General features: G+C 44.2%; 1 long non-coding RNA gene across 1 annotated transcript; it reads right to left on the bottom strand.

The window, feature by feature from the left end:
- Positions 1-3,387: 3,387 nt before the first annotated feature.
- On the bottom strand, positions 3,388-10,319 carry LOC123363547. Its single transcript, XR_006576797.1, has 2 exons — positions 10,262-10,319; positions 3,388-3,849 (listed from the first exon to the last, which is right to left on the bottom strand). It is a non-coding gene; the product is annotated as an uncharacterized LOC123363547 (long non-coding RNA).
- Between the last annotated feature and the right edge of the window lie 155 nt (positions 10,320-10,474).

The raw sequence follows: 10,474 nt of genomic DNA, 5'->3' as shown, positions 1-10,474 counted from the left end.
AGTTTGGATAAAAGCTTCAGGTTCACACAAAGCCTCAGCTGTTGGTGATCTGGAAAAGAGTCCTGTATGCATTGTTGAAATAATATATTCAATACATTATAATCTTCAATCAAAAGTATTAATTGGCTAACACGTAATCATGCCTTTGCTGCCAATGTAATTGATGAAATCCTGAGCAGAAAAAGAAAGTGAAGGAGGTATGAGCAAGGAAGCAATTGTTGTGGAACAAAGTATAGGGATCTACTGGAAACATATTATCGTGTTTGGAGCTTTTGCAATCTACCACAGAGGACAGGAAGAAAGATGTAACATCTATTTATAATTTACTACTCTAGATGTATATTACAAAAAAAAATTCATTAAAATATCAGGAAGGTTGCCAAATCAAGCACTGGTATGTTAGGAAATGCCAGAATTAAGGTTGCCTGTGCAACTTTAATTATCTCCAATGTATGTATACATGATGATACAATTACATGATCATAGACTCTTTGCCCACAGGACCTCTGGCCCATTCACTGCATGGAATAGATGGTGCTGTGAAAATGAATCAGGGTTATAGAGCGAAGGAGGCTGTTGTCTGTAGGACCCCTGCCTCATGTGTTGCAGGATTTGGAAGGTGTGTAGCGAATGAATCAGGGCATTGCAGGAAGAGAAAACTGGTCTCATGGGTAAGGCAGTTGAATGCTACCCTGGAGAAACTGATTCTGTTCCTGCGTCTGCCACAAAGTTCCTGTGTGATGCCAGGCAAGTCACCTACACCAAAGGTTTCGCAGTTTGCCATAATCTATGTGTTCCTCATTTTCTGGGTGCAACAGGTGTAGGCACCATAGTAATTACACCACAGTCTATCTATTGGCAGTCAGGGCTCTAAGGAGCAGGAAGTGGCTCTCTGCCAAGCTGCTGGGGAAGCGCTCCTGCCCCCTCCACAGGGGCTCTGAGGAGAAGGAACAAGGCCTCAGCCCCAGAGGGTTGAGGAGGCTGAGAGGAGAAGGTTGCAGGGAGGCTGGATGGGGAGCAAGTCCCCAGACCCAGGGGATGCAGGATGCCAGGAGAAGGATGCGGATCAGGTCTCTGGCTCTGTGGGGATGAAGGAAGCTGGGGGAGGGTTGCAGGGGCTGGAGGGTTGCTGGGGCCCCTCATGACAGAAATGCCTGGGAGGAAATTAATGATTTTGTATTCAGTGCAGGTGTGAGGTAAATAAGGCCTGGGTGACACATTGAATATGGAGAATAAAAAGGAATATTGAATAGCTACCCATTCATGGAATGAGGCAGGGGGCCTGTAGAAAAACATTACGTGAACATATTAATAATACTCATACCTGGTCTTACAAAGCACTTTTCATCAGTAGATCTCAAAGTGCTTCACCATCTTTAATGTATTGATCCCTACAACAGTGCTATGAGGCAGTGCCATTATCCCCACGTGATAGGGCATATAGCCCCCACAAGAATAGGAAGGGGCCAGAGAGGCCCCGGCCGCAGGGCTTGCTCCACCTCTCCATCCTATCAATCATGCATTGATAGGGAGGAGGGCTTTAAAAGGGAAGGAACTGCAGGAAGCAAGGCACCAGACTGCAGGAGTGACTCCTGATGCTCCAGATTGAATTCCTAGGCAGGAGACTGTCACCCCAACCCTGAGGAGCATATAGTAGACTCCCAGGGCAATGCAGACAGGCTGAGCCTGTCACAGAGACCCAGCCCAGGGCCGGTGCAAAGATGTTTTTCGCCATAGGCGAAACTTCCATCTTGCGCCTCCCCCTCCTGCGCCCCCGCCCTGAGGCACCCCCCCACAGCAGCTCCCCTCCTCTGCCCTGAGGTGCCCCCCTTGCCGCAGCTCCCCACCCTCCGCCCTGAGGCACCCCCTCCGCCCCAGCTCACCCCTGCTCCAAGCATGAGCACCCCGAGCACGCCATCGCTGCTTCACTTCTCCCGCCTCCCAGGCTTGCGGCGCCTAAGCTGATTGGTGCTGCAAGCCTGGGAGGCAGGAGAAGTGAAGCAGCCACGGCGTGCTCGGGGAGGAGGCGGGGCAGGGTGAGCTGGGGCGGGGAGCTCCCCTGCGTGCTGCCCCCCCCCTTACTTGCTGCAGGTGGCCCTCCCCGCGCTCCCCTGCCCCAGCTCCCTCCACCTAAATGCTGGCGGCGACCGAAGATCCGGCCGCCGTGGTTGCTGCCGAAGAAAATGGTGCCCCCCAAATCCCAGTGTCCTAGGCAACCGCCTAGGTCACCTAAATGGTTGCACCGGCCCTGACCCAGCCACAGCTATTTCCCCAAACCCATTACCTTGGCACTAGATTGTTGGCAGCACTGTAGAGTCACCCCTCCTTTCCCCTGGGATCTCAGGGTGAGAGTATCCCAAAGGTGTGGGTGGTTTGTGACTTCCATTTTGATCCCTCAACTAGAGAGACTTTTAAGGAGCCCAACAAAGGGGCAGAACCCACCTACCCGTGCCACGAATATTAGCGAAGAGGGGCTGGTGTTGTGACCACTCCAGTGTAGATAACTGGGAATGGTCAGGTTCACCCACCCCTGAGGGAGGAGCTATGTTACACCTCATTTGACAAATGGGGAATTGAGGTGCACAGAGAGGCTAAGTGACGTGCCCAATGTCTCATAAGAAATTTGTGGCAGAACAGGGACTTGAAGCCATGTCTCCCAAATCCTGGGCTAGGACCTAACCACTGGACCATCCTTCCTTTGTGTAATTAAAGATTTTATCATAATGAATATTTGCAAGAGGACCCAAATTAAGGTAGCACAGTTAGCTTTAATTCTGGCATTTTCTATCTTTGGAGGGCTTGACTTTGCAATCTGAACAGTCTTTTAATGCAGCATTTTTATATAAGTAGTACAAAAATAAGATATAAATAATACAGAATTTCCTCCTTCACCCTGACATAGTCAGTTAGCAAGTTACACATTGGCAGCATGGCAGAGAAGAGTCTTCAGGGAGGACTGGAATGAGGAGGAGCTTTGCAGATTAACCTAGGATGGGCATTCCAAGCATAAGGGACAACATCCAAGCTATGTCCAAATCCTGCCATTTCTTCCTTCTCACCACATCTAAGATCCAGCTTTTTCTCTACTCCTACCAGAGAGGTAAACTTAACAGCATTTAGTGAAGATGTGGCTGAATGAGCAGCCATTCTGATGCACACAGCATTCTCGCCCTGCTGAGGTCAGTCACAATGAAAGCTGCTGGGCTTGGCACGCCCTCTCCTGGATCACCAATAAAGGCTTGCTCTGTCTTGTGTGTGTTGTTTGTTGTGCCTGCAGGTGGATTGCTAGGTGCTAATGACTGACTGGGCTCTGGTTCCTGGCAACACCAAGCAGTCAAGGCTGAGTCTCAGGCTGTGGCAGTTTAAAATAAATGAGAATTCAAGCAAGCAGCTTAACACTTATGATTTATGTATAATTTCAGAGCACTGTGAGAACCACTAATGAATCCTTACAGCCCCCTCTGAAACATATATTGTTATCTCCATTTAATAGGTAGGGAATCTGAGACAGGTTTTGAAAGAGATATTTAAAAGTCTTATTGCAGCACATGCAGTCAAAACCTTATCACACCCTGCATTAGTAGCCATTTAAATCAGACTGTAAATTTTCTGAGGCAGGAATCTTTGTCCTTTATACATGCATACTTTCAAAACTGCCAAATAGCAATCCAAAATGAAGAAGTCCCTCACTCCAAATGAGCGAGACTTGGTTGGTCTCAGTCGCTCACAGAGATTATTTTCACTAGTGTGTTTGTGGCACAGCCAGAGTTCTCAGGATCAAAGGATTGCAACATTCTGAGATGGATAGGATGCCACTGAAAATCTGGGCAGCAGAGTTTGGATTTTTGCCTTTGAGAAAACAAACAGAAAAGAGACAGTTCTTAGGAAGAAACAATTAACGCTTGTTTGAGTAGACAAGTAGATGGTCAGTGGAGATGAACTCTGTCTAAGCCTTTTCAACAACATATTGTGTAAATCACTGATGATTTTGTTAATGGCATACTTTGAAAGCTCCAAACAGTGAAGGCTGAATTTGGGGAAGAGGGATTGTCTCTGGGAAGTGGGTGAAGGAATGAAGAAAAAGCTGACCTTGTCTGCTACACCAAGTGAAGAATACAAAGGGGAAGATACAATCCAGGTCCCTCATGGAGATACATTTATTTTTCAATCCATCAGTGGGACACAATGGCATAAATGCCTTTTATCATTCAGACTGTGACAGCTGCCTTTCCAATGTATTCAGGCTAAATTTGCCAAATAATTTTAAAGAGACAGTGGTATCTACAGTGATTGACAATAAAAAGGTGACATTTACCCTGAGTATTACTATGGTATGACCATAAGATTATATAGAAAGGTAATTATCAATATTGTAAAGGTGACCACTGCTATTGTACAGGTTTTCCATCATCCCAGATATAAAGGGCCACACATGGGAGGAAATACCAACCACATGCACCTTCTGGCAGATAAGCCAATTTACTAGCATTTGCATTGCTTTGCTGAAAAAGTACTCAGATACTGTGGTGATGAATGCAGTCTCAAAACCTAGAAAGCTAGCTTGGGAACCAGTAGGGTGACCAGATGTCCCGATTTTATCGGGAGAGTCCTGATATTTTGGGATTTGTCTTATGTAGGCGCCTATTAACCCTGCACCCTCTGTCCCAATTTTTTACACTTGCTATCTAGTCGTCCTAGGAACCAGAAACTGTCCTTGTCTTCTGCTGAGGGGAGGGAAAAACTGGACAATGAGTGCTCCTGTGTAAGTATATCCCACAATTACTATGCTGTCCTGGAGATCTTAGTTGACTCAATATGTGTCACGCAAGTGCTGTCTGCACTGCAATCCTGGAGCATGGTGGAATGATAAAAGGGTGCAGAACACCAGAGTGAGGCAGAATATCTGAAAGATTCCTGGAATACAGTCAAATTGCTGGACAAGAACAGGAGACAGTTTGCCTGCTGTATTTGTGCTCTTTTGAATACTGAGCTAATGTTTTCTGCTATATTGTCCAGAGGACTTAATATCTGACAAATCCAGTTCAGGAGCATGCTGCCTTCAGGGTTTGTTTTGTTCTGTTGTTGCTGTTTGTTTTTGTTTTAAGAGCCCTCTTTGGTCTGTTTGATTAATTGCCAAGTAATTCACACTAATTTGCTTGACCAGCTGTCAGAACAAAATTGTCCTCCTGTGGTCCCCATTATCCACACTTTCTTCAGGTCTAAATACAGAAAGGACATTAGCGTGAACTTCAGTGCATTATTAGAGATATTTCCCTGCTGTGCCTCATTGTTGTATCACATAGGACCAGACCCCTAGATGCCTTTGGATGCTACGTGGATCGGGATTTAAAATCAATGGTCGTAGGAGCCTGAATACCTTTGAGGATTAGAGCCATAGTGCTTAGTGAACCATACTCTATCAGGGCAGTTTGGCCCATTAACGACGGGGTGGTAGCCTTGGCTCTCTGCATATGCCTATGAAAAGAACCCTTTGAATCCTAACAAAGATGCAGTAGAAGCCTGAATCCATTGAAGCCAATGCCAAAACGCTCATAAGCCTTGACTGCACTGGGGAAAATTTCTAAATGATTCCTACTCTTGCTAACTCCGCTTCAGCTGCATTGGTGAGCAGCTCTGGGAGCTCTAGTGTAGGGAAGGGTCCTGCCACTGGTGTCATTTTCAGCACCATGTCTATTAAACTTGCTCTGGAGTGGTGCAATAGGCATGGCATTAATAATAGCTGCAGCTGTGGGACCTTTAGCTGCACTAGGACTCCCAGTGTTGCTAACACTGGTGCAGATGATCTAGTGTTAGCAATCATAGGAAATGTTCAGACACCCTAATATTCTGATAAAGCATACTGAGCCTTTGAGGTACTCAAATAGAGTATCCTCTGGTCTAGCACAGCAATTCTCAACCTGCGGGTCATCAAGTAATAGACAATAAGTCACACCCATCAGCTGACAGCTGAAAAAATCCCTGGCTCACTGGCATACCTTCAACCAAACACTTTGGACAAACCATCCTGTTTGGAAACATGACTGTCTAAGGTCTGAGTCTAGGTCATTAGTATCCTTTTAATTGCGTATTACTTGACTCCTTAGAAAACTCAATTTCTCAGACTGCATAGAAAGTGAGTTGTAGTGGATTCTTTTTTAATACGGAGTCTGTTATTTTTCTACCAGTTGTCAAGGCAGATGGAGAAGACACAAGAGGAAGGAAGCTACAAAATGATGCCAGCTGAGAGGAAGACATTGTTGGGAGGAGGAGGGGAACATGGCTTAGAAACATCTTTTTTTCTCAGCTCTATTTTTAGATCTAGGCTTTTTTCTTTTTTTTCCTAGGTTAAAATCTAAACACAATAAATTTGCTGCTCCTAGCTTTGAAGTCAATGGCAAAAATCCCACTGAGTTGAAGAATCATAGAAATTTAAGGCTGGAAGGGACCTTGAAAGGTTCTCTCGTCCACCCCCCAAACTGAGGCAGGATTAAGTATACCTAGATCATCCCTAACAAGAGTTTGTTTGACCTGTTCTTAAAACCCTCCAGTGATGCAGATTGATTTTAATGGGGAAGGATCATGCACACACTGAAGTGAAGATAATTTAATCAGGGTATGACAAATCCTCTTCCCTGGTGAGAATCATTTTCTGCAGAATTTAAGCTTTCATTTTGGTTGTGAAGATCACCTGCTAAATGTGACTAGAGTGTAACTTGATGCAGTGTTATCTTCCTGGCTCTGCAGACAGGCAGTTCCAGTGCCTCTGTTGCTGCTTATAGCTTTGCTCAACAGCAGTATCCTTCTTTGCCTCCTGGCCTGGAGTATTAAGTCATGTTTCTGGGTACTGTTAAATAGCAGCACATGCCACTCCAAACTGCATTCAAATAGTGGATGTTATGTATTAAGTGCTGACAATATGCTAGTGTTTGTGAGTAGGATGTTGAAATACAATGGTGATGTTTGACCATGCAGCAAAGTTAGGAGGCATAACAGGCTAGATTCTTCTCTGGTGTAACTCTATTGGCTTCAGTGGAGTTACACCAGGCATGAATATAACTCAGGGCTTGGCTACACTGGAGAGTTGCAGGGCTGGTGGTGGGTTTACAGCGCTGCAACTTACTCACCGTCCACACTTGCAAGGCACATACAGCGCTGCATCTCCCTGGCTGCAGCGCTGGCTGTACTCCTGCTCTGCCTCGGGTATAACTATTGCAGCGCTGGTGATGCAGTGCTGCTCCGCCAGTGTGGCCACCAAAAGCGCTGTAATTGGCCTCCAGAATTTTCCCATAATGCTTTTAACTAAAGAACTCTTTGTTTTGTTGTGAACTTGGGGCTCCCGGAGCTGCTTATCTAAAAAACAAACACAGCTCCTGTTTGCTGTGAATGAGGCAGGCAGGGGGATGAATGTCTACAACTAGTGTTTGCTTGAGGAGAGAAACAGCAGGGGGGGGGAGGGAGGGAAAGGGAGTCTGTCGGAGCAGCTGCTTATCTGGTCTGCAGGCTATTTGCATTTAAGAGTGAATGAGGGGTCGGGGAAATGGTCAGAATTTGCAATGCAGGGAGCTGAGTGACACAGTGGGAGCATGAACGAGGAGGTGAGAGGAGCCGAGGGTTGCACTGATATCGCTTTGGGCAAACTTAAAAGAAAGGAAGGGATCGGAACTTGCAAGGCAGGGAGCTGTCAGCTCCAAAAATCCACTCTCTCTCTCCCCCATGCTCCCTGTCACACTCCACCCCACGCCCCTCTTTTGAAAAGAACGTTGCAGCCACTTGAATGCTGGGATAGCTGCCCATAATGCACCACTCCCAATACTGCTGCAAATGTGGCCACACTGCAGCACTGGTAGCTGTCAGTGTGGCCACACTCCAGCACTTTCCCTACACAGCTGTATGAAGACAGCTGTAACTCCCAGCGCTGCACACCTGCAAGTGTAGCCAAGCCCTCAGTCCATTTTTATTCAGCTGAAGCCCTGAGGATCCCTCCGTTTACCCCCTCTCTAACTTTTCTCTCAAAGCCCATCCCTGCAGTTTGCATCCTACCTCACGAAGATGAAAAACACAGCGCACTAGCGAATAATTTTAAAACAGTGGAGTAGTCAATTTGATTTTTCTTGGAACATTTGGAAGTTGGGATGATGTAAAATTGTTTAGTATTTGGTATCCATTTGAAAATGGAACATTTCTGGTCCTGTCTTCACCATAGCTATAAGTTGGACCTCCTGATCATAGGAATGACAAGTTGTGAACTTTACCTAGATTATTAGGAGTTGATGTCATTAGGGAGGTAGTTTCCCCTAGATTTGCATTAAGTCTTGGGTTCAACCTAAGATCACAGTCATGAAGCACCATGATCTCCACAGATCACCAAATAGGACAATTTTCTATCATTTTATTATATTAAAATAAGAACACAGGCTCACTGACACTGTCTATCCCTATTTCTCAGATGAATAGCTCCACTAGTATAAAAGGTATTTTCATAATAATTCCAAATCAGCTGATTGCTTGGAGTGCCAGAATTTTTAATGACTTACTATTTTAAAAATATGTAAATTGACTCATCACCCATCATCTCTTTAGATATGTAAATTTATTGAAAAAGATGCCACTTCTCCTTCTTGAGATACAGACAAGCCCTGATGCTTAGTTTTATGTGCACAAATCTGGGTTTCCAGTACTGGTGATTTTAAATGCATTGCTTTGTTTTCCTTACCATGGCTGAGAGAAGCACTAGACAAATGATTATGTGTGTGGCAATACAGGAAGTTACACTAGTATAGATAAATTGCTATAGTTATATGGCTATAACTCCTCATGTGGAATCAGAGTGCCTTTTTCTGGTTTAGCTTATGTTGGCTTGGAAGTGGTTTAAGCTAAACTGGAGAAAGCCACTCTTATTCCATAATAAGAGCATCCATGTATACCACTATAACTCTAGTGGTTTAAGAATACCAGTATAGCTTCTTGTGTAGGTGACAAGCCCTACATTTATTGAGGATGGTGTGGGACATTAAGGTCTATCATAGGACTAGATCAGATGATCTATTCCTGGCTCTGCTGACTTCCTTTGTGACCTGGCCAAGTCACTTAACCTGCCTTTGCCTACTTCACAGGGATGCTCGCTAAAATCTATAACATCTATGAAATTCTCTACTGGAATTTTCTTGTGTGTTATTGTTAAGCATAAATACCACAAAAAGACTGCAGCATCAAGGTTTAATATTATGTTTCTGGGATAGAGTAAATAGTTTTTCTTAGTTTTTTTGAATCCCAGAACATGTACATTATTTGTATAGTTATGGGGCCATTCCACATAACATACTTGTCATACTTTGAACTCTGGTTCTGGTAACTGGGAAGCAGATGTTGAGTCATTAGATTAACTGTCCACCAAACATGATACCTTGGCTGAGTGATACATTATGGGACTGATCCTCCTCTTGTTTACACTGATATTAATTCTCTTTGTCAGTGTGTAACCTTTGGGTGGGCTAGAGATTACTTCATTGCCCTTCTCCAGTGTCTAAAAAAACCTGCAACTCCCATAGAAAAGTAGCTGGAGACTCAGAGTTGAGTCTCTAAGGATTTTCAGCAAGGATTGCACAGGGTCAACCTCCCCACATTCAAGTCTCAAAAAGAACTAAATAAATTAAACAACTTTATAAAATCTTATGATAAACAAATCTAATTTTTACTGCATAACATGGCTAGTTTATAATCTACACAGTTATACATAAATATCAAGAAAAATTAAAATCTGAACAGTTCAGTCCCCACAGAAACACAATGAGAAGAAACAGAATTCCCAAAAGCTTAGGCCGACTTCCCCTAAGTCTCAGTTAGAGTCTTTGATCACCAAATCTATACAGTCTGCTGAGTCTAAAATAACATCTTCCCTCCACTTGCTTATAGCAATCTTCAATTGGAATCCATGCAGACTCTTCCTCTGCTGAAATCACTGTTTGCCAGTCAGCTAACTGATTAACCAATCACTCAGTTAAGTGTATAGATTTAAAAAAAAAAAAAACAACCACCCAGTTACAAGAAAATACAAAACTGAGAATAGTAAAATATAAATGACTCTTTCCCTATTACTACATTTAAAGAAAAGTTGGTGAATCGCGCTAGTTGAGACAATTTAAAACAATTTGGCTAAAATCAAAACAACATTCAAAGCATACAATTAAAATAGAATAAATTATTTTCCCCTCCCAATTTCCCCTTGCTATAATTAACATTGCCCAGTAACAATGTCACTAACCTGCTGCAAAATGCTTCAGAGTTAGAGAAAACAGCCTGCTTTCTGCTCTTGGGCTCAGCTTCTCCCAGCTGCCCCTGCCCTGACTGCTTACCCTCATGAAGTCTGACCCCCAGCAACAGAAGAACCTATTGGAGCATAGCCAAAACTACCACACCCAATTCCAGAAAGCTTCTGGAAGATTCAGCCTAGCAACAATGACCCAGACACAACAAA

Source organism: Mauremys mutica, chromosome 2, assembly GCF_020497125.1.
Source record: "Mauremys mutica isolate MM-2020 ecotype Southern chromosome 2, ASM2049712v1, whole genome shotgun sequence".
NCBI classification, from domain to species: Eukaryota; Metazoa; Chordata; order Testudines; family Geoemydidae; genus Mauremys; species Mauremys mutica.
Note: the sequence above shows the minus strand (reverse complement) of the source record. Positions and strands in the feature narration are given on the sequence as shown.